The sequence below is a fragment of the Bombus fervidus genome, chromosome 15 (assembly GCF_041682495.2).
Source record: "Bombus fervidus isolate BK054 chromosome 15, iyBomFerv1, whole genome shotgun sequence".
NCBI lineage: Eukaryota > Metazoa > Arthropoda > Insecta > Hymenoptera > Apidae > Bombus > Bombus fervidus.
The window spans coordinates 8,802,646-8,829,023 of NC_091531.1; the positions used below are offsets into that span (position 1 = coordinate 8,802,646).

General features: G+C 36.4%; 1 protein-coding gene across 5 annotated transcripts in view; it reads left to right on the forward strand.

The window, feature by feature from the left end:
- Positions 1-26,378, forward strand: part of Dnc (phosphodiesterase dunce) — a 367,304-nt gene that overhangs the window by 97,657 nt on the left and 243,269 nt on the right. The window lies entirely within an intron of this gene.

Sequence of the window (26,378 nt, forward strand, 5' to 3'; positions counted from 1 at the left end):
GAAAGTCATCTCGAACACGTAATATATGTGTTAAAGACCGTACCTTGTGAAATACGGTTTAGTAACAATTTTTACAAGAAGAATTTTACTCCAAATTAATTTGACATCAATTTGTAAATGTATATACTTTATATATACATACATACATATATGTATAAATGTATATACGCAGAAGTTACTGGACATTATCGTAAATATATATGTAGTAAAAAAGATTGGTATAAATTAGTATAAATTATCTCGCAATAGAATTTACACTTTGGTCAAGTTTTTTTTTTGGTACCTTTGTTACGAAATAAGTCTTTGGCTTTATCACGGAAACTGTTTAATATTCCTATAATATTCGTCAAAGTTTATTTTAAATTTGGAATGATTATAGTTACATACTCTTCTTACAAAATAATGAGAAATTCATTCCAAGTGACTCACATATATATTTGAATACTGACTACAGAAGATTTTCATGGATATATTATGTGTGTTGTACAAAACAGTTTGAAATTGCATTACCAGCACTATAATACGATACCACTATCATGATTGGTCTCATATTTCGCTAATATAATCATGATAGTCCTGTCTTATTACTGTGCTAATGGCAAATGTATAACATACATGGTACAGTGGCATAAAAGAAATTTTAAAATCGATGTAATTATGAATTTTATTTGTACTAGAAATTTTTTACTCTATATAAATTTGCATTTTGTATCATTTTAATTTAATTTCTCACTTACTTTTAGTTACTCTGTAAAGTTAGACTATCTTTTTATACTTCATATTTTATACATTTTCTTTTGTCCGCTATTGTATATCGATGAAAGGTTTCTTTAGCTGTTCGAATATTTTGTGATCCACTGTATCTCCTAGTTTTTGTTCCCTATCATGTAGTTTTCTTAGCCTCGGCCTCGTTCGATCACAACAAGCATGAAACGTCGTACTTTTCAACAGCGGATGGTAAATACGACGAAAAGGGAACAAGTTGCATATGCTACGTGGTTTTTTACACGAAAGCGACGAGGAATAATAATTTATACGCGGTTGCGTAACTTTCCCACGGCTTGTCACTTGTCATATCTTTACAAATGTCAAATATCACACATTATAGAGACGTTATCGTTAAGTGTAGAAAAAGGCAATTTTGACGTTACAGATATGTCAAATAAAGCTATATAACAAAAATATTTGCATGAACCAAATTTTCTTGCAAAATCCTACGTAAATGTGTAAAAAATAAACAATTCTCTAGCAAATCTTTTTGTAACATATAATTTTGAAATTTATAAAAGTTCATCTATCGTAAATCGGAATTATTAATCACCTGTATAACAAAAATTAGGATATATTTTCAGCAAAATCACATCAAAATTGCTGGATTATAACCAAAACGATCTACTTTCGTTGGACTATTTGCTGTTTCTCAGAAAAACAAACATTCCAGTATCTTTAATATTTCTTCAATATATTTCCATTCTCTTAAACAAATTATCCATGATATTACATATGTCTGTGATTGTATTTGTAATTATTATATTGCAAGAAAATTATGTTCAATTAAATTCGAACTAAATCAGTTGTAGACCTTCTAAAAATAATTAAGATTTATAATTAGATAAAAATAAAGAATCGCGTTTTTTTTTCTACAAATTTATACAGAGTTTATACAAATTTATACGAGAAATTATTATCTATGCTAACGCTTCTGTTCATCAACAAAGAACATTTTAATTTATAATTTAAAGCGGTGTTTGTGCCGATATGGTTTTATATAGTCGTATCGTATATAATTTATATAATTTAGTTGTGTATTTACACCAAGAGCCTTCTCTTTGCACCGCGTATCTCCAACAAGTGTCTTGCGTGCGTGCTTTTCTATTAAGATTTAAAATTGTTAAAAATACGCTATCGCTCACAAGTATTTCGACAATTTCTACTTAAAAGTAAATTCTACTTAATCACAAATTATAAAGTAAATGATCATAAAATTAAAATATATTAATAGAGAAATTATAAAGACCATGCAATTATAAATTAATCGTTGATCGAAAGTTACCTCGAATCAAGAAGCATGTAAGTGCTCCCTTAAATTATTAATTCATCGTTAATTCCTATACGTTTTCGATAAATTCAAATTTCGTTACTATAAATCGACAAAAACGTCGAAATACTTGTGAACAGCTGATGTATGTATAATGTAAGTTAGGCTAGAATAATGATAACAATGCTGTGTGTCACGTAATCGCAAAACTTCAACAAGAACTGCTACATAATTATTTGAACTTGAAAGAAAACCGGAAGTACCTATACGGAGTATACTGAATAATGGAAATATGTAAAGAGCGATGACAAGGTAAACGCTAGTTTCTTTTGTCTAGCGCGAATATAATACTTGTTCCGTTTCCGTTCTTTTAACGTTAATAATAGTATCCGAAACAAAGTATTGATAACTAATTAATTATATCTTTATTCGATAAGTGGATATTTTTTATAATATTCTGTCGAATCACATCGCTGAGATCAGATAACTATTCAGAAGGCAACGTATAATTCATTTTTTTTGTTGAAAATTCTAGATTAATGATATTTCTATATACATTAGAGGTTTTACATTATAAATATTTCTGCGCTGCGATCTCTACAATGGAGGTATTTCTGTGTCGTAAACTTTGTACTGGAGGTATTTTTCTTTTGTAAAGCTTGCATTGGAAATGTCTTTATGTTGTAAATTTTTCAATGGAACTACTTCTTGTATTGAAAATTTTGCTCTAGAAATATAGCGACGGATGTTTGTATATTGCAATAATTTGTAATAATTTTATATTTGGAATATTTCTGTATTGCAATAGTCTGTCATAATCTTTTACATATTACAAATTTTCTATTAAAAATATTTCTATGTTGCAAATTTTACGTAAAAAGTATCTTTATAGCAATAATTTCGTATATTTGATATATTGCAATGTTCATGTTAAAAATACCTTCGTGTTATAGACGCTTTATTCGAAACATTTTCATGCTGCAAATTTAATATTATTTCATAATATTATTTCATAAAAATTTCCATATTAGAGAAAATCTGCATACGAAAAGCTTACATTTAATTCGAATTAATAATAGTGTTTCATATTAGAATCTCTATTTTAATTAACTTTGTCGTGAGGAGTCAAATACGTAGCATCAAAAGCAAAGCGAACCAAAGTTTATCTTCCTCTGTTAATCTCTCCGCTCTTCTACAAACCTAATATTCGTTTAGTTCTCCCACTGTGTGTAATAACGTTTGAAACAAAGTGAGAATAATTAATTGCCATTAACCCTGTTCATTTGTTAGACTCGTTTGCCATAGTAAGACTCTGCTATTGCGAGAAGCTCGTACGAGATTGTTCGAAGTTATGAAGAGGATGTGTTGTATTCTCGGAGACGAAGTCCTTTCGATAACTTTCCCTTGTTATCCGCGTTTCCGGTCTCCTCGCCTGCAAACTTCTATTTCTCATTTTTCTGCAATTGTCTTCAAATTTATACTATTCTATCTTTAGTTTCGAAACTTCTTAAATGAAACGTCAGTTTGCTCTTTCCTTCTGGTTTGTTAAGTTTGTTATTAAACAAATCGTGATTGATATTTTTTAATCAAAAGACGACTCAGGAATAGAACATTCGTGTACTATAATTAATCTAATAATATCGTATATTATAATTAATACAATACAATGCAAATATATTTACATAGAACCATTATTTGCGATAAATTAAAATCAGTTGATCCAGAATTACCGTTGCATTAATTTTCTATGGAAACCACGGCCGATTAGCATTAAAACAACAGGCGATATTACGGGCCGAAATTATGCGAATATCTACGAATTTCTGTATTAACGAGACAACCATACCGTGTAGAATTTTGACGACTATACAAATTCATAGAAACATGTCAATTACCTACATACATTCGTTGTTAATGGAATGTTAACTTTAAAATCTAATTCGAATATTTGCCAACTACTTAAATTTGCCTAATTGCAGATTAAACTTTTATTCTCTCGAGAACGACACCTTAAATGGAGAAATTTAAGAAATTTAAATTGCTCCAGTGCACCAGCGTGATACATTTTTAAATTCATTTCTCTGGAAAACTAAGCGTCTTGTAGCAAAATTTTATTCTACATTTTTTACCCATTTTCACATGTAGAACAACCCCCTGTCGATTATTTTCTCTTGTTCAGTCCGGGATTAGCCAAGTTTAAGCTACTCGAAGAATCTTCAAGCTCGATTTTCTAAAAAAAATCAGACTCCGGACAAAAAAAAGAAAAGCCTTCTACATTTTCTACTTACTTTTCCATGTAGATTCGCTAGGATTTTGATTTATCAGTTCGATAACATCCTGTGTAACGGTATATAAAATTCACGTGACAGGTAATATGTTAATGAAACAGGAAGCGATTTCTTTCACCATGTGTCGCAGGAGATTATGGCTGGAGACACGAAATCGTGAATTACATAAGCTCGTTGGATTTCGATGGACCGTCGAATTAGAAAAAAATGCGAGTTCGTGACTCTTGTTAGTAATCGATTCGTTACGTAACCACGGCTAAAGGCTGCGTCTGCTCGTGCACTCCATTTGTCGATCATCCAGTTCGCTCTTACCTGGAAATTTGCTCGAGCTTCTTCTACCGGAACTGTTGAGAAAGCTCAATTTGTTCCAATGATTGAATATTTTTTGATAAAAATAAATTATAAGAGGTTCGTGCTGAAAATTTCAGGACTTTTTTCTTGAATTTTCATGGCATTTGAGAATGTCTTTATTGCGTTATTCTGACCTTGGAATTGGGGGAAATTTTATGACAAGCTATTTTGCATTGGTTTCGAACGATCGTTGGAGGTTTTAGGCAAAATTTGTAGGTTGAATGGGAAATCAAGTTTTTTTCTACGACTCGAGGAATAGTTTTCATAAGTTTCTGATTTAGGAATTTTCTTTCGATTATGTTGTTTCGGAATATTCTTCATATTTGAGAACAAAATTTTCTCGAACCTTACCACAGAGATTATTCTTATACTTTTGACGAAATTTTATGCAAATTCTGTATTTTCCCTGAACAAAAATATATAACCGGTATAACCAAATCGGAATTGTACGTAACACTTTGGAAGCCAAAAACGATACGCGCGAAGCGTATTATCCTGACTCTTAAATTAGTAAACAATCTTTGAACTAACTTCAACTGAAAGTCGTAAAAATGGAAAATACACAATTACCATAAATTTCAGGGTTGCCAGGGAATTATAATAAATCTTAGTTTTTCATTCTCTTCCTGAACGGTGATCCCAGCTCGTAACATAAGTTGTCCAGTAACTTTCAATCGATTTAGCCTCGAAGATACGCAGAATTCTCAATACGTGTTGTGCTATCGCTGAAAATTGTTCGAGTATTTTTCTCGTCACCTGTTTTCTCGCCTGTTAGTGGTATTTCTGTTTGATTCGTGTTAATGCGACTGCATCGAGCATGCAACACATCGGAATTGTCTGTCAATATGTTCGACAACCACTTCAAACTTACTCGTATTTGGCACGAAGAGCTTAGTTTCTCGTGAAACGATCGTTCACGAATGATTATTCGTATTTTGATTGATCGTAAATCACTATTATTTCATATTAGATAGTAATTAACGTTCTAATATTAATACAATCAATATTGATTTTGTATTAATATCTAATATTATAATATTCAACAAATTAACGTTAATTTAACGACAATCGGTCGATATCAACTAGTAACTAATTTTACAAATCATCGATGTTTGCTTTTCATCGATAGGTTAAGTAAATATAGGCTAGTAACTTATTCTCGTATTCTAGGGAATTCCTTTTAATTTCCTGCTCGGTTTTCTGTCGATCTTTCGAATATATTGCGCACAGAGGTCTCTGTGATTTCCCAAGATGAAATCTAGATATCGGTTGGTAATTGAATGGATTTTTTTTTATTTCTTCGTACGTACTAGCTTTTGAAGCAGGATAGAAGCATGGAATCTCTTCTCGAATGATAGATCTAGGTCATGTTTCGTGATTGATCTTCTGTTTGAAGCAGTTCTCCTTGCACCTTCGCTTTAAAAATTGAATTATGTAAATGGAATATATATCGAATACGTAGATATCAATTATATCGGCACGATATTTTCATTGCTTATTTTCTGATCATGTTGCCCAATGACCAAAATGTATCTCTTTATTCAAATAATATTAATTCTAGTTTATATCGTTACTATGATTATACGGACAGAAATAGATCAAAGTGCAAGTGTTAGTTTTCATAGTGCAAGGAATTTTATAATAAAAAAAACATTATTTTCGTCGATCCTTTTTTTACCTTGAAACCTACCATCGCACGTGGTTGAATTTATCTTCACTTGCGTTTTCGTACGATATAAAAAAATATTTCACCCCTGTAGTACACTGCAAACAATTGCCAAACGACCCACGTAAACACAGCAGTCTGCAACTTTCTAATTTCAATAAATTTATAACTTTGTGATCGTCGAAGGTTCAAAGGTAAATCAATTCCAGTCAACTTTTTCAGTACTTGACATTTCATTTTTATATCGTAGAATCTCGAATTATGGGAATTATCGGAAATGATTGCGTCGAATGTACAATAATATTCAAAGAATATTTTTAGTTCCCACTTCTTAACATACGGAAACATATAATCGCCTTACATTCTAGTTAAACAACTCTGAGTTATTAGTATTTTCAGTTGGCAAGCATCGAAACTATAACTTGCATCTCAGCATGATACACTCAGCTTCCGTGAGATATTTGCGTATGTTTCGCTAAGGCGCGCTGCATTCTACGCGAGAATAGCTCTATACGAAGGAACAGGCGAATGAATATGAAAAGCTGGTAGGGTTTTAACCATGCGTTGACCAAAGAACCAAATACTGTTAGTCTTTCTAATGCTCAACCAACTGACGTTCATCTAGTTTCCACTAGGAAAGCGTTTTAGGTTTTAACGGTGGCCACGTTGAAACTGTCGTTTAATGATTTAGGACACCGGTCTGTCCACCGAGACACGGAAGTTTACTTTAGAGTACCGTGTCTTTGATGCATTTATTTCTAATCTGATTCCCAAGTATATTTAATTACTCGAGCGTAGAAATATTAAATCTGACCTGGATTTTTTTTTTTCCAATATTAATCGAAATGTTTAGAAGCTCTCAGCTTTCGAGAATGTTGAAATATTTCTCTTCTCTGTCACGATTTTTTATTCGCCAGTATTTTCGTATTTCTTCGATGTTTCGCTAATCGACGTATTCTTCTGCTTTTTTCAGTCTTTCTCCCATATTTCGGTATTTCGAGTATTTTTTTTTTTTATACACACGATTATTGATATATTAAACAACGTTAAAATAAAACGTTTCTTATTGACGACACTAGACAAGTTTTCATCGTCGAAATAATGCAACATCCGGTTATAGTAATATTTATCGTAAGCTGAATAATTGCTCGTAGTTATTGAAAATTTCAATTGTCAAAATATACCACCAAGCTTGAAATATGAATTCCAGGTAATCTTTTGGGAATGCACACGTGCAAAATTGATTTGGTACTTGTGACGGAAGCACGTGATGGTTCCCTTACGTGGGTATATCGTCTGGGGATTTCCATGTCAAAGGGAGACTCCATGTAAATCTTGTACGGCAAGGACTTTTGTATTTATTGAATGTGTCGAAACATGCTGTCGACGACAAACGGTTAACAGAGAGCCGCTTCTTCTCGCGTTTTAAGATCGTCATAAATATTAATCCAGGCTTTTGTAGAAATTTTTCCGTCTGCAGTCCTCGAGCGTCGTTTACTTTCTTCTAAATTCACGTGAAATTCAGCTCTGCTGACATTTCCAATCCTTCGATAACAAAAAGTAGTTGCTCGATTCGATATTTCATCGTGACTTGAAAGGAAACAGACGTTGTATTTGCTCTCTTCAAAATTTTGCAAGTATATTTCACGTTTTAGAATCAGAGAATATTAGAATTAGAGAGAATTTCTTTACGAGTCAGAGAATTTCTACGACGACGGATAAATTACAAATAATTTAAAATTATAAAAAAAGGACACGTGCATCCTCGTTCATAATGTTACAGGACTAAGAAAATAGTTTGCAATAAGAAGGAAACGAATGCATATTTTCTAAATAAATCAGTCTTCTATCTTACCAAGACACTCGTCCGTATAAATCACTTTCGCAACAAGGAAATCTGGTCTGTGTGGAATATAAATCAGCCAAGAAGATAATCGTTCATTGCAACAGGGTTGATCATCGTGAGATCTCGAATCGACAACGATGTATCGTCAGGTGCAACAATGTACCGTTGCGTATTATGTTTTCAATCGATTGCACGTCGCTTCGTCCCTGAACTATGGACTTCAGTGCAAGTTGAAAGCGAGTGTATCGCAGTAACAAAGTTTTCAACGACAAAGTAGATATTTTTAATACATACGATCCCTCGTGGACTCGTGCATCTCGCAAACGCGCACCGCCATTATTTCCCAAGTTTTATTTACCGTTTTAAAACGCTACGCTCACATTTTATCTCGATTCTATCAACAAATAATGTTTCTACTAATCTCTAAACCTTGTATTTTTTTTATCTCACAATTGCTTGTGTATATGAGTGGATAGATATTAATGTTCGTAAAGTTGTCGAATAGTTGCCGCCTCGATTCCGACACCCGTCAAATATATCGAAATCATCATTTTGACAAACTTTTTCCTCTACGTACGCAACACACATGGTCTATTTTAGCTTTCCATCTACGCACAACAGTATGCTTGCTACGATACGTGTATTTTCTTCTTGTGTTTTATTCAAAATTGTCCGAATTGGGTCTACGTTGATGTATTCGCTTCATCATAGTATCTATCGCAACTGCGTTAATAGTATGAAGCACGAAAAGAGAAAAATTGTGTATGGAAACAAAAATTCCTAACAAGCCCGAAATAAAATATTAAAATGTACATGTATCTCAGTGTCACTCCATATAAAATAATATATCACGACGGTACATTATATCGAATGACATATTTCAGTGTCACCCTGTATAAAATAATATATTTCAGTATACGAGATATACTCTACCAGTTTGCTATATAAAATATCGCGTTATTTTAAATACGACAGTTCCTCGTCTATTTTCGTCAATGTTTCTCGTTCGGTTCGTTCATTGAAAACAGTTTTTACGCTGAGTTCGTGTTTACAATCGTATGTTTCACGTTTCTTTCTTTTTCTTCGCTACACCGTGAAACGACTATTTTCCTTTTTTTTTCACCAGGTTTTTGTTCGCAACTTTCTGCCATGGTATTATTCATTCGCTTGCGCGCATTCGTCGTATGAAAGAATCGCTTCTGGGCTCTCTCTCTCTCTCTCTTTTTTTGTTTTGCCAACGAATTGGATCAGGTCACGTTTTCGGCACCTATGGCTTCTTTTCCTGGAGCTTCTGTAGCTGTACAAACACTTGTTTCGCTGGTAGAATCTAAGGAAGGACGGTTCTACGTGAAAAAATAAATTGAAAACCTTTTCTTTATTTATTTCAGTTACAAAAGTTTCGAATTTTCTTCGTTTAACTAGAAAGATTGTCAAAAGTTTGCCCGAATGTTTCCTAATTCACAGAGCACGAGGAAAATTCCTATTTTAATTTCTACCAGCATATAAATATTTCTATCACGAACACGTATGAATAATTTTGTACTATTGCACGGTTCCGAGGGAAAATCGATTTCCTTGCAAGAAGAAGGTGTATCCAGTCAAAGTGGAAGCCCGAAAGCTGACGTATCGTGTACGGTGTACACGTTTGATCGATAGTTAGCCGCCAAGGGTGACATGTGGTTTACCAGCACAATGCTCGAGCATATCACGGCTCAACACCGTCCAGGATGTGGATAATGCGAGTGTACGGGTAGATTTGATGCCGATAGTAGACGTGTTGCTTCTATCCCTCGTCTAATTAGTCCTTCAGTCAACTTTGTCCGATCTTCTTGTCGTTATCTTGATACTGCAGTTTAACAATGGGAATCTAACCTTCCTTGCCTACATTAACGCAATTATAGTACAGTTTCTACAAAATCGTTCGACAATTGGGAATATTTTATAAGAAAAATAATTAAAATATTTGTTGTTATTTCTATATTTAGAGGTAGGATCACAATTGTTATTACTATATTGTATGGATAAATCTATCACATCGTTCTGAGCCGAAAAACCTTTATTGTACACGCTTACATGGACCAGGGGAAAAAAGAAACAAAAGAGCATCTTAAAACTATCGATTGTATCTAGAACAATCTTCTAGTTACTGTTTTTTGTAACTAGCGCATCTCAACAAACGTTGTCATTTTCAACAATATTTCTATTGTTCTGTTTTTTTCTTCGTTGGACAAACATTTATTCGATCAACATATTTTTCATTGAAATGGATACGCTCAGCTTTCTCATTTTATCGAACACTAACACTTTTCCGACCGATTAATCGGCTTTTAGTCGCCGGCAGTCTTTCTCATTGTTTGAGCAGTAATTTGTTATTAAGGTTGCGTTGCTTTGCAAGCTCCCACAGTTTTACAGCAATTTGAGAAACGTACAAAAAGAATGGTATTGGAGAGTCTAAATCGAAACAGAGCCGGCGCCAGGCAGAATCTGCGCCTGAGCTGCCGGTCGAAAGTGCTAAGATACTTCGCCTTTTATTTGTCAATTTACCAAAATACTTAGAAGGGAGGATGAAGCGGAAGGATAGAAAAATATTAGCAAGATTCAGATGTGGAAACGAGACCAAAGCAAGGGAATACTGGAAAGAAGAGGGAGAAAAAAGATGCAGATTATATAAAAGGAAAAAAGAAGACCCGAGGCACGTAATAAAAGAATGCGAAATAACGGGGGGACACGAGGAAACAGAAAAGATACTAAACGAGACTGGAGAAGGACTAATGGAATTGAAAATAATAATGGAGTAGAGAAAGGCAATACAAAACGGGGAGGAACGACAATAAGGAAGCACAGCAAGGAGGCAAAAGCCCCAAAGTTGCCGTAGTTTTAGATATAGATTATGTAGTATCGTGGACAAAAAGGCCTACGTGAGTCTGGCTACGAGCGGTTGCGTAACACGTGCGTGGCGAGACTAAGACAAAGGGACAAAAGGGACGCTAAGGCAGAAAGACGAATTCACAGTCAGTGTCAGTGGAGAATTCAGAGGGTGTGAATCGTTGGAATCAACGATATTACACGCATAGACACAAATGCTCTTACACAGACACCTACAGGCATTTGAACAGCACACTTACACAGGTCATACTCGTTACCGTATAGAGAGTGGGGTTCAAAATATTTAAGGGATCATGGGTCACTAACTATGTCTAGTCTGAGAGTAACCGGCCAACCGTCAACAATCCACAAATTCTTTACCTGCATACGTTGTTAATTATACCATATCACTCGCTTATATACATTTGGTTCTGTAGTTCTGTTTAATAAATATCACCGAATATTATTTTAACATAAACATCGTGTCTTCCATAGAGTATTTATCTTAACTTTAAGATTAAATTCTAACATGAATCGAGGAATTAGAGAGCACGGGTTGCGTTGTCGAGATAGAGTCGCTAGCGTTGTCGAGAGAGCGTGGTCCGCGCGAGAGAGGGAGAGAGAGCGTTGGATCCGTTGTGACGAAAGTTGCAAATTAATTATTGAGTTGTCTAAGGTATAGCACGTTATTGCGATTAGTTCATGTTAAATAACCGTCGTTTCCTGTCTAATCAACATCTGTACAATCCATATATTCGTAAATAAACCATCATTTAATTATTAGTAGTATTCCCGATACTACAATTATGTAACGGAGTGCAGTATAACAGAATGGATAAGATGGGAGGTAAATACGTAAGAAAAGAGCTTAGAGTTTAGTTAGATAGATATAAGGGAGGAAGCAATAATAAGGTGATAAAGCCATAAGACTGAGAAAATGTAAAAAGCGTGATAGATAAACAAGAGGTAAAACCGAAAACTCGTTCAAAGCCGAAAGCCACGGACTAAGTAGAAAATAAATACTCGTCAATTCGTAAAAGATATCATAGAATGTGTTTGAATAAGCATCGAGTTTGAAGAAAACGCGAACGAACTTATTATACTGAACCTACTACATTCGTTGAGTTGTACGTTCTCCGATCTTTTGTTTACTTCTCACAAGCAGAGACTATTCGCAGGAAGAGCTGCATTTTTGAGATTTACTCGAGAATTCCGCTGGGAGCTGAAGTACGACTTTGCAGGCGATGGGAGTTGAAAAATCGTAATCTGGATATCGCGTTCGTCGCGTTTTCTAAACTAATAATGGAAAGCCGAGGCGAGATTTCATAACTGCGGATTATCTGATCGTTTTACACTCGCTGGCAGTAAGTGAATAAACGCATACGTGATCGCAATACGATCCTCGGGGACCGACGATAAATTAACGCGGACCGGTTTTAGACGACTTGAGAACTCGGCCTTCCGATCCTCCTGCCAGTTGCACCAATTCGTTTCGCAGATTTATCTGCCAGCCGACTCTCCTTTTTTCCTTTCTGATATATCTTTTTCTTTCTTCATCTTTCCTTTGTCGAATTATCTGCCTTTCCTCCACCAGGTCCTAATTTATCGCCGCGCAAACTGGGACGCCGTGTGTTCGTAGGCCGTCGTTCGAGTGGATCTTTTGTAATTATTCTGCGACGAAGTAGCGTTATCATCTACTCAAGCTGATGAAAGGAATAAATAGGTGAAACTAAAGAAAGAACGCGAAGACAGGTCTTAATGATCTGCAATTTCTAACACGAAAGTTTTTCTTTTCTGTACGATTGTTTTATTGTACGTAGAACTATTAATTATTTGATAAAAGATTGTAATAATTTTAGGTGAAAATATTTCGATATAATTACTTAATTGCATTTTCTACAACTATTTTACGTAGAATTATTAATCGTGGAATTATCAATGATAGAATTATTGGATAAAAGAATGGTATAATTTCGAGTAGAAACGCTTCTATATAATTTTTAATTAATGGACCCAATTAGATAGACGCAAGCTATAGTCAGTCTATGATTAACATAGTTGAATTTGTATTTGTACAAACTGTTTGCTAATAGTATGCGAAGAACTTGTCCCAACTATCGTACGACTTCGCGTTACATCATCGTCTTCGACGAATGAACTATATATCGCTTCTGATCTCGATTACATTGGTAGCTCGTCTTCCAGGCGAATCTAATTATCGTAAACGACAACTGCCATCGCTTATTCTACCAGTCAGGAGCCAGAGAGCTAATTTTCATACCGAGCGAAAAGGTTATCGTCCAGCAGTTGTGTTTTTATTCCGGTCGTTTAGTCGTTCAGTTTCTCCCTCAATGACAATCCTCGGATGGACCGTAAAATTTTATTCAACTTTATCATCGTCTCTATAAATCAACGCGAGAAGTATACCGCGTCGATCGACGGAAAAAAGAACGTGTCTGCAAATATAGAAAAAATATTGGTGAAATATAATGCACGTGCATCTCGAAAGTGACATAATTCAAACTGGTTTTCAAGGAAAGACGAGAAACTATTTGGAATCTTACGAATAAAATTATTCTTTTTAATTTAATTATTCTTTTTGACTAAATTATTTACGTAACTTTGGTAACAAGCGTAGATTCTAGAAAAGAATTATTATCTTTCTAATTTTCTCTCGTTCCTTTTACGTTCTTCTAACGTAGAAGCAAATTATTTTCAGTCGTGACACTTTCTATTATGCAGTTAGAACGGTAAATAAGTGGTCGGATAAGTGGTTGGACTTGGATTCGCGAGCAGGAAGCGGTCGTCGTGGATTATAATTTTGTTTTGATCGCTGCAGAATTTTTACACTCTCTCGGTGTCTGGCCATTGACTGGATCTACTTAAGAATGTCTGGTTCGCTGTGCCTGTTCCTACTTATACCGTCGTTACTGGCAACCCGCGTCATGAACTTTAAATAAAAGGAAATTTTACCTATTCGATTTGTGTGTAATTTTTATTTAATTATTCTCTGTTATATTATTCGATCTATCTCTTCGAAATATAAATATTTAAATCGGTTGGTATTAGGTTGTCCGAAAAGTTTCTTTCGTTTTATAGGGAAATAATAGACTCACAATGTTTTTTATTTTTTAATTACGAGGGGATATAATAATAGAAATAGAACGAAATGGATCATACCTAATTTAAGAAAATAATATAAAACAGAAATTGTTCATCCATTATCATCTTATGTAACGAAAGTAACTTTTCGGACAACCTAATATTTAAGATCAACGATTCGAGAGAATGCACTGCTCTAAGCAGAATGTTTCTGTTCGACGAATGCAAAGCGTAAAACAAGAGACAGCGGAGGGATCTGTGTTAAAAAAGAACGCGAGACAGAAATGTATGCAGTCGCGTATTTAACATAGAAGCTGCTTTTATCACGCACATTTGCCAAAGATTTCATTCCTGAACGTCGTTGAACCTTTTATGGTTCCGTGATATTCCAAGCGTGCAGCTCGAATTCCAGCGAAAGGAAAGCAACAGGAACTCGATCTGGCAAACGATTATCGCGTCGGTCGTGACGTGACAATGAGAATCGTTAACACGTTTGTTACACACGGTGGTTCATAAAAATATTCCAACATTTATCAATGAAATTTTTCATCAATGCGTTATATATCCACGTTATACGAAACTCTTCGTTCGTTCGCACTGTAATGAGCAGACTGTGAATTTTTATGCATTTAAACAGGAAATTTGAAGATGCAAAATTGCACGGAATTCGTACAACACGAAAAAGTACATAAAGTGTGTCCAAAGTATGGTGTTTTTTATAATATTTGCCAGATAAAATAATTTTCTACCGAGGTTCTATCTCTTTAATTATATTCTTGGAAATATAAATTCGAGAAAATATCCGCAATTCAATCGAAACGCAAACATTTGAAAGCAATTTGGAAATGTACGTAGAAGTTGCGAGACACTTGTTGCAAATATACACTCAGTGAAAAGTTAGTATATGCATACTAGTCTTAAACATACAATTAGCGTTAAAGATAGTCTTGCTACCTATTGTGGCTTATTAATATAGCGAATAGTTGGTAACGAATAATTGTTTGTTAGTGATAATTGACTGTTCAAGCACTTGATGATCTCCGCGAAACTACGCTTCCAATAAGTAGCTTGTGACTTCTACATACATTTTCAAATTCTTCTTAAGTTTTGCCAATGTGACTGCAATAGTCGTGTTTCGTTTCAGTGCCATTGAAATTTCAAAATGTTTTGTATGATATCCATGTGGAGTTAGCGCTGGGGTTAGGGGCGTTTAACGAATAGAATTTGACAATTAACCGTGAGATACTTAGATAGTACTTACTTAGATAGATATACTTAGATAATTAGATACTCGAGATGCTAATGACAATAATCTTAGGTTCAATAACGAATACACACGGTCAACAGGATAGCAAATGCGCTTACTAGTCTAAGTGGAACTGAACTTACTAGTCCACAGCCCAAGTGCAACTGAACTTACTTGTTCACAGTCCAAATGGAACTAAACTTTTGTCCCTTTCTGTGTACCTCTCTGTACCCCTTGGGTCAACTATATTTTTAAGGAGAACTATATAACTACGTCATACCTCTGTTAGGTGAAAACGTCCATGACTGTGGCTACGTTTAGCGACCAGATGTGTCGCTTCGAGCCCAAGTCTACTGTCATAAATCTCGGGCAAACATACTCGGATTAAATCATGAACAACTATTTCTCAGTTTTTATTATTTAAGGACAGCTATAATAAAAAGTCTAGACTAAAGTATTGGGGATTTTTCCAAAAATTCCAAAGGAAAGGATGTTCTTTCATCTCTTCACGTGAAGTGGCCATCGTTGTTACGTACTATCGATGATACTTATTGATACAAATGTGATTATTACAGAGTTTAGCAAGTAATAGCGGCGATTGGATAATCGAGAAGTCGATGACAATGAGTTTAGGTTCGATAACGAATCCACGGTTCACGGGATGACGAATACGGTTTCTTCCACAGTCTAAGTCGAACTCAACTTACTGATCCACGATTCGGGTGTGACTCAACGTACTTGTCTACCGTACAAGTAGAACTTATCGGACTGAACTTCAATACAAGTGAAACTGCCCTTATGTACTCCTCTCCGTACCTCTCTGTACCCCTCGGGTCAATCTTTGTTTTTAAGGAGAGCTGTTTAATTACTCCATACGCCTGTTAGGTACACGTCCTTCCCGTGACCTTTTCTACGTTCAGCGACCCGTTGTGTCACTTCGTTCCCAAGCCTATTGTCATAATTCTCGATTAAATCATAAACAAATGTTTCTCAGTTTTATTATTTAAGTACAGCTATAATAAAAAGTCTGGACTAAGGTAAACATTCCAAAGGAAAGGCCCCGATGTTCTTTCATCTCCGACATATATAAAATATTCTTAGGAGTGTTTGAATACTTCCATGTGCCAGTGTATATTCAGTGATAAACATAATAAGATCTGCATCTGAACTCATTAAGGAAGAGATATTCTTTATCGGCTTTGTTTCGCGAAACGATCTCGCAACCGGGAACTCTTATTGTCTAATTAGATTTTTAGTCATCCCGCTCCTTTCTTTTCACTGTTATTCCAACAATTTCTCGTGATTATTCGCAGAAGCTTCTGAGAAAGAACGTATTTAGTTTGCGGGTGATGTCTTTCTTTGTTAAGATTAATCATGTCGGGTCAAATTAAACGGCTGGCGGATTACGTACAGGGTGATCACGTTTTAATGAATTAACATTCTTTTCCGAGTAAACTGTGAGAGTGCAGGAACGACGGAAGAGAATAGCGTTTCATTTGTTTTATATTCCACATAGCGGAATATGTAAATTTTTTAACATCCTGTATGCCTTCGTTTTTGGTAAAAGGGGGGGGGCGATTTTTCATTTTGTCGATTCTCATGCATACCAGTTCCAAGTTTTTATTTAGAATACATTTTTTTTAATAAAAATGCCGCAATCTCGAATTTTATTTAAAAAAACAGGACGACTTTTAATTTTTTTACTCGCCATGCGTACGTAATTTTTCATCAAATTGCTTCTCTGCTAAATGTTTGTGAAATTTGCATGTTTCATAAAAAATCGTGCGTATTTATTTTCCCACTAATATCTACTCACCGTTGAAACAAGAATTTTTATGGTGAAATATCGTGTTTCTCGATGCGGTGTCGTAACATTTCATCGAAAATGTAAAATTTCGCCGAAATTTGTAATTCTTCGCCGAAAACTCACAATTTACGTCGATAATGTATATTCATCGTTAAAAGACGATTTTTCATGATTAACACGTTACATGGTTTACGAACGTTAATGGGCAACGTTGGTAATGATAGCGACTAATTCGAAACTGTGAATGAAGCGAACCACGACCGCGACATATTAGCATAATACAGATAGATGGCGGACGCAACGGTGCAATTATATGCAATTAGGTTCGTCGATTAATAGTGATCGATACAGAATGGATTACCGTAATTATGCCTGATTATATACACTCCTGTACTGTGATCGATGTTTCCTCACTGGCCCATGTTAACTTATATACTTGTTTTTCGACGTCTCGATAATTTACACACGATCGACTAAGCTGCATAATTATTTAACAATTATTTAAGGATAATTATATTCGTTAGAGAAATCTCATCGATTTCACGCTTCGAGGGATGTTTTTGTAGCTCGTGAGAATCGCACTCGTTCGACTGCGTGTGTTTACGTTTTTGATGAAAAGCTGGTTTTTGCGCGATAACTACAGCGCTGCGTTCCAATTCCTCGGTTTCAGAAGACTGATGCAGAAATTGCGAAAAAGAGAAAAATCTACCCTCGTTCTTGCAACTTTTCAGGTAATTTTTCAATGACAGCGATATTACTCGACTGCCCGTGAGCCTGTTCCAACGAATAAACGTAAAAAAAAGAACAGCTTCCCTTTATTAACCTAGAGCAAAAAACGTAGGAAAGAAGATTTATATAAAAGTCGTCAAAGCTTTTAAGGGAATATTTAAAAGTCACGAAAAACGCACGATTTCGTGTCACCTTTTTATCGAACGAAAAATCACATTTTACATCGATCTGATAGAAAGACAAAAGGAAATAAAGATCGTCTTTATTAGCCCATGCGAAATGATGATAAATTTATACGGTTTTCAGATTCCAAGTAGATTTGTTTCAATTTACTTTCCACAAAATTCGAAGTAATTTAGCATGAAATCGTTGAACTAATACTGAGACGAACATCGTGCAACAGAGAAACGAGCATTGGTTATTATTAAAATATATGTAATTTTGTGTGCTATACTAGATTAACCGCGTAGTAGTGACACACATATATGAGTATGTGAAGTGGTCACCGCTTCTAAGAAAACTGTACGTCTGATCTTTTTAGTTTTCTTTAAGCACCGAAGCCATCGACAGCGTATAGACAAAAGACTGGGACGAAGGCAGACCATAAACAGTAGACAGACGACGATGGTTTCAGCTCAAATGATATTCCTACTTGTACTTACTTCTGTATTAAAATATATTTTCTACTTTACAATTTATCCACGCGTTCCTTTGTTCATACATCTAATAACGTCAACAGAGACAAAGAGAGCGCTGAGACGCGTGCAAATGTGTATCCACGAATATCTTGTAAATCACATATTAAATAAATCTGGAACTAGTTTGATATGAATTCTAAGTGTAATCTAAATGTTCCTATACGTTTATTTCGGCGATTAAGATCCACGATTCTCAACAGTCATCCATCACGATAATGGCTGAAACTGATACAAAGTATAGAAAAGTACATTGGATTTCGTTATTGTACGACGTTTGCTCGCCCGATCAAGCTCAGCCTTCCATTCAATTCCTTTTAATATTATTGCATGGAAATTCCAATTACTTAAGATCGCTCGATTTCGAAGACTACCTTCTGGAACCGGAGTAATTCATTGCACGTATGGTGTTTCTGGCAGGAGACGAATTCAACGCGGCGATAGAACGATTTATTTTTCCAATTGATTTATTCATCGACGAATTCTTATGCTTCTTCCACATTTTTTTTTTTATTTGCGTTTATTTTACAATCAATTCTCGTTAGAGAATTTTAAATAAATTTATCTGACGTGGTACTATGACATGATTAATAAGTGTTTATAATACGTTTGATTCTATTTGAATCTAGTGCTTAGGTCTAAGGTGTAATGTCTTTTTAGCCTGCGGATCTGTTCCGACGTGTCGAGTAGTTGAGTAATTAGAGGGTTTTCGTGATTGTCTTCCACATTTCAGAAGAATCACGTATCTTGCGCTGCGTGCTGCATTGGTCGGAAAACGTGGTAATTGGATGAAGTTGAAGTGTATTAGTACGCGTTTCATTGCTCCCAGCAAGTAGAGAGGCATCAACTTTCGATCATTTTCACTGCAAACTTCATACATTTCATTTCGCTGCTTTTAAAGTCCGATTGTCTACGCGTTTCCTACTTGCAACACAGTAAACGTTAAACGTAAATAGTAACACGTTGTCACAGTGTAATCCATTGGAATCTACAACTTCAGCGTTCTTCTAAGAACCTTGGAAGTTGATTCACGCTCCTAGTAATATCAAAATTCTGCAAATACACTAAGAAATCCAGGATCCAAATGCCTGATTCAAGTCTTCTGTCAAGCGTCGAATCCGAGAACACAGGCCGAAGACGATCGATGCTTGGTTTTCAGGTTTGCTCGCAATTTTCCAGTCGGTTGAACAACGAAACGTTTCTCTGGATCAAGTTTAGGGTATCAGTGGAGGGGAAGGCGATGCTCGAGATAGTCTTGAGCCAGGAACGTTGTGCACAGTAAACGAGAAACAATAAGACGCCTCCTGGAACTATCTTCCCTTTTTGCCAACAAAGGACGAACGATTTCTCACGAGTCGGCGAGGAAAAGCCCATTGTAGTCCACGTCCGGGCCATTCCTGGTGAAAAGCAAACGCAGATGATTCGCAGGAAATTCTTTTTATCTGCGTCGATCGACGAAGCGCGAATTCGACAGGAAGAAATAAAGAAATTCATTTGACAAGGATAGAAAAATGACACGTCATTGTAGAAGAATTTCATTGACAGTTGGTGTCGCAGCTATCCATTGTCGTGCTAAATACATCTCTGTTCGTTTCATTTCAATTGTCTAAGGTCGCATCAACCATTCGTGTGGATTGGTTTGTTGCAGGTTTTATATCTAAATTCTTGTTTATTTACGACTTTTGCAACAACCGATGATATTGTGGTATTGTGGACGAAAGGCCTAAGAGATTGTCACGTAAAATAAAAAAAGAAAAATCGAAGATGAAAAATAAAGAAATAAAAAGAGAGAATTAATTCTTAACACTTGGCTTACACTAACTACAATTCACTTCTGAACTCCAGCCGCGACTTTTCAAGACTGAAACTCTTACAACTTGACTTTCGACGGATTCTTTTTTTTTTTTTGTCATCCCTCAATATCTCCACTATCCACGCGTTTGTTAGGCGTTCTCGAACATTCGGCAAAAGGACCGTTGGGATATTGAGGGTTCATTAGGCACATCTTTATTTCCGTCATATCAGTCCATCGATTCCGAAGCGCGGCCTGGTCTCTGATGTGGATTGAGATGTGCTTGATGTTACAAGATCTCGGGCGAAATATAAACAATGTCGCGTGGAAGCCCAAGTGTCGACAGGCCCAACAATGTACCGTCGGTCCTTCGATCGAATAGTTTCGCGGAAAAGGTCTGCGTGACCCTGGCCACCAGCGGTTGCGAAACGTGTCACGTAAACTTGTGACTCAGATTATAAAAACAAAAAGATCGAGCCTTAACACGTTCGTCGCCCAACGTGATTCGGCTAAGTTTCTTGCGGGGTCCAAATTCGACCGCCGGTACGCAGAACGTAAATAGAGCGACAAGCAGGAATTCATTGTTTATCCCCTTTGATCCGTTGTTTATCGCCTTCGACTCATTGTAAAGAAAAGATTATTTCTGAAATGGAGAAAGCGATAAGCTTTCCAGCTAGAGTATTCCGAGGGACCTCGTGGCAGATATCTCAGATCTTTTATTTAGTCGAGAAGCATACTTGTGAGACGTACATCAGTGACTTTTTCCTCAAAATGTTCAGTAAACAGCGTGAAAATATATTTGAAAGTGAGGAGAGTAGCGATGACGGAGTTTATAACTATTGTTCGAAGTGCCCAAAATCAGCCCAAATGTGTTTGGAATGATTTAACGAATACCATACGATATAGGATATTATCTAGAATATAAATTAATAAACAGTATGGTTTAATGTGCTTTTAATATTTTTATGTTGTATATCCTATATATAATATCGTATATTTAATTAATTGGAACAAGAAGAGCGTCACCATCCTTTGGTGACGGGCCCCCACGGAAGTATACCCGTGGCATAGATATGTGCGACGTGGCGACGAACGTGTTAACACAACTATTAACTTTCTTTTTATTACACTTTATTATGCACTTAATCCATTTGCATCTAAGCGCGGATCATTACGCGCGCTGCGACTGCTTTTTTTATTTCCATTTTAATCTAAATAATTTCTTTTTAAATAAACAATTTTTACTTTTTTCCTCTGTTATAAAGAACGTAAGATGCGATGCTTGCGAAGTAACATTGTCTACCAACCGTTTTGAATAGTAAATTTTCGATAAACTGCATGAAGAATTCGGATGTCATTTACTGCACCTACGACCGACTGCGCGCGATGATAGGGACCAGTCGTCTTAATTAGAGCCAACATGCAAATGGGTTAATAGTCACAATTGAGTATACACTGAATTCACACGTATAAATTACACTTTACTCTAACAACTTTATATAAATTAAGTAGGCGACTGATCTAAGGGTAGAAACCCGGTAAAGAGATGTTGACTGTTCGCAAGATGGAAAACCAGTAAAGTTCAATGACGATGTTGTGGCGGAGGAAAGCCAGTGATGGGTGGGTCTAAGGACACGAAAAGAGCTGATTTGTTAAGGATAAGTTTTCGTTAGGAGAATGAGGGAAATAGACTTCGCTGTCAATTGGCTGATTTTCTAGGTTGATGGGTGAGGGAGGGTGCTAACTGACCCTGAGAGAAAGTTGCTAACGGAAGATACCGAACGTAAGAAAACTAACTTTCCCGTATCTTCCCGTAGTAGACAAAAATGTAAAGAACACTGGAAATAAAAGATGCTTGTTTGGTCTGAAGGACCTTAACCATGAAAATTCCAAGATTTATGGTAGGTCCTTAAGAATATTAAGAATATAGGGTACGCAGCAAGGATGTGTAGACATCTGGTTGCCATCTTGCCCACGGTGTGTGGCCTGGTCTTTGTTGTGGATTGAGATGTGGTTGACGTTACAATCGAATAGTTTCGCGGAAAAGCCCTGCGTGACCACCAGCGGTTGCGGAACACGTGCGTGGTGGAGCTAAGACAAAAGACAAAGGGATGCTAAAGGGAGAAAGACGAATTACACAGTGTTAGTTGAAAAGCCAAAGAGTGTGAATGGAGAAGTCAATCGGTTGTCGAGAGCGTGTTGCTAGTGTCAGATAAAATTCGCGATGAAAAAGGAAGAGCCGAGCAATAGCTTAAACTCGACTGTCCTTTTATATTTTTATATGCTTTTCTTCACAAAAGTGGTTAAGTATAATATTACAATAAAGTAGCATAGTTACAACGTATTAGAATAGTTGTTCAACTCACGGCCAAGACTGTACCCAAGACTAGTCTCGTGGTCGAATGCTCGCACTTTTATACGTTCAGTTTGTTGGAGTCGAGGGGCAAGGGGTGGATCTTGAGTGCCCTACGTGATGAGGAAAATTTGGTGTTGGACCATGTGCAAAGATAAGGTCAAAGTCTAAAGGTTCATTGTCAGGTAGCGTGGAATGACGTGGATTTGGCTATGGTCGTTGTCACACTAGTCTTGTCGAGAGTGTGGTCCATGTGAGAGAGAGAACGTTGGATCCGTGGTAAAGAGAGTTGCAAATTAACTATCTAATTGTCTTAATTATAATACGGTATTGTGATTAGTTCACGTTAAGCAACCATCGTTTCCTGTTTAACCAACATCTGTTTAATCCATTTATTATAAATAAACCGTAATTGTAGTAAAGATCCTGGAATATACTCGACTGTCAGGTGCATTTTGTGCAGTTCGCAGATTGTATTCTTCGTTGAGGAAATATGGGTGGCTGAGATTGAAAAATGTGCTCTTCATTATCGAAATTTTGGAAAGTCGATAGATGGGAGGAAGACTAGAAATCGATCGATCGTAGGGTCTCGAACGATCCATTTCCACAACGTAAATTGCTTAGCTGAATAATTCAGGGGATACACTTGTTACTCGACGAAGGTCGACTGACGAAGTTGCGTGAAGTTAGTATAATTTATCCGCCGAAATCGATTGCAATTTAACGTGGCTGCGAAACTTCTCGATTGAATCGTAAATAAAGGCGGAAAGTCTGAAAATATCGAAAAGAGAATATTTCGACTGCGAAACTTTCCACCGCGAGCAAAGAAGAATGAAACTGAATTTCCTTTCGCTCGAAATAAGCTACGAATCAGCTTTTCGCCGATAATATGGAAAACGCGCACCGGGGAATAGAAAAATTCGGGGCTAAAGATGGAGAGCCTTTAAGTTTCGCCTAAAGATACTATAATTCTTTTTCAAACGTTCTTTTCGCTTATACTTGGCAAAAATAGGAAAAAGTAGAAAAAGGAGGATGTAAAAAAACTCTTGCAAGAAATGCGATAAGGTCAAACCTTTTCAAAAGTTTCTGATCGTCTGAATGAAATTTTATATTTAAAAAACCACTCTCGCTTCGAGCTTAACTTAATTTAACGAATAAGCCCCGATTAAATCAGTTTGGTTTCCTTTACAAATACACTTCAAACGTAATTAGACTTGCAAGTAGCTTTAAACTGCACGTTCAAAGTGCATAGTAATCGTTCGCAGAACGAGCTGATAACGGTATCAAGTCCAAGCGACGACAAAAACCTGCCTATTAAATCAACTTCCAACTCGCTATAGCCATAACCATCCACTCGAACTTGGTATTTTCCACGAAGCAAAAAGTAAAAGCGAAAAAGTAAAAGGAAGCGACACGATCGTCTATCGGCTTTAAACGTCGAAATTGAAACGGCAGAGTTCGCCAGCGGGAAACGTGTCTGCACGGTGGCCTGCAATTACGCGTCGCGTATTCTGTCGCGGATTGTTCCTTCCTGAACAGAGAAACAAAAGGAGAAGATGCCAGCGACGGAAGAAAGAAAGGAGGAAACGAAAAAACGATAAAAAGGAGAGTAATTAAGCCGAGAGTGTAGACCGCGTTTTCTCTGCTAGCCAAGACGAAGGAAGGTGTCGGAGCAACGAATGCAGGCGATTCGCACGATGTAGCAGGCGTATACAACGTTGACGAGTTCCTAGCTTCTCTTATACCTTGATTAGTGGCATCGTTGGCCTCGACCAAAGAAACTTAACTTTTCCCACTCGGTTGGACAGCGTCTTAACGTTCACCTTTTCGGTGGTCGATCGCGAGATCTTCGCGAATCTTTGAAGGTCCGTGAAGATCGAAGCTCTTCGTGAAACGTGAGAATATTTTATTTATTTATTTACTCGTTATATTGGCGAAAAATCCTATTAGTAATAGGGTAGAAAAGATACGCGACTGAGTAAACAATCAATAATTATGAGGTGGTGTTAAATGTAAGTGCCCAAGAAATACTCTCGAGATTCAACAAAAAAGTTTATTAAACAATCAACAGTCAACAATCAACGATCACGCTTCTCGAATGTGTTTGCTTCGCTGTTACGCTAGACCTTCGCACTTCGCTGTTACGCTAGACCCTTTGCTCTTCGCTGTTCGAAACCGAATGAATCTTTTGTTCAAAACCGAACGGATTTTTTTCTTTGTTGCCCCTCGATATTCGCACTGCGCACGCGTTTATTGGACGTTCGCGAGCGTTGCCGCGTATGCATTTTCCGAATATTCGGCAGAAGGACCGTAGGAATATCGATGGTACATTAAGCATGTCGGCCTTACGCTTTCATGGCGTAGCGCTTTGTGTCGCGAAGCAGTCGGAAAGTTCCGTCGTCGAGTACCAGCACGATTATAATAATGTAATATCGTGGACAGATTGCCTAAGAAATATCATAAACAACGTTACGAGAAAGTCTAAGTGCCAACAGGCCAAAAGGGTCTGGAAACTTCAACGTGTCGTCTGTCCTTCGGTCGAAGAGTTCGGCGGAAAAAACCTACGTGACCATGGCCGTGGACGGTTGCGGAACACGTACGTGATGGGGCTATGAGAAAAGACAAAGGGATGCTTAAGAGAGGAAGACGAATTAACAGGCAGTCGTGGTGAGTTGAGAAGTCAGCGTTGTCAGGGTTGTCAAGAAGGCTGGTCAGCGTGAAAATGCAGCGTTGGAACCGTTGTGACGAGAGGAGTGAGTGACGAACGATGACTGCGTGCATATAGACTGACGGAGCATCATGCTTGATTTTGTGTTGACGCGAACGATATTGAAACAAATCGTACCATCGCTAAACCTACCAGCACTATATATTTTCCCATAATAATTGCTAGGAACCTGATAGTGAAAAGTAATTAATTCTGGCTTGAGTACAATTAACAGAAAATAACTTAAATACAAACAAGTACTTAAAAAGACACTTGAATACCAAGAGTCGCTAGCTAACAAACTAAAAAGAAGAAACAACAAGATTTAAAGCGACATAGGAGATCGTAGGAGTTTAAGTAAGCGAGATGATGGCAGAATAAAGATCGATGGATGCATGTGCACTATGGCATGCAGTATCGTACGGTTGAGGCACCTAAAACAACTATGCAATGTACCATTCTATTTATCGAATGTCCAGCTGGACAAATTGTAAAGTACAAATTAAATAATAATAATAAAAAAAATGTACGATTATGTTCGACTCACAATTTGTTCAGAATTATTCAAATACAAATAGTATTTAGTATACTTTCTGTAATATTGCTAGAATATTTAACGAACGAAACAAATTTTTAAGTTTCGTGAATTTCTTCGTATAATACGATTCATTCGCAATTCACCGTAGACAAATCGCAGAAATCGCTGAATTTGTATTAGGCGTCTCTTAAAAATATCTTCCTTGGTATATTTAGTATATTCCGATCGGTTAGAACATTTTAGTATTTTTTATCATTTAATTTGTACTTTACAATTTGTCCAACTGGACATTTGGTAAATTTTTCCAACTTAATTGCTAAATAACGTGCGAATGGCTACCACCAGCGGGATATCA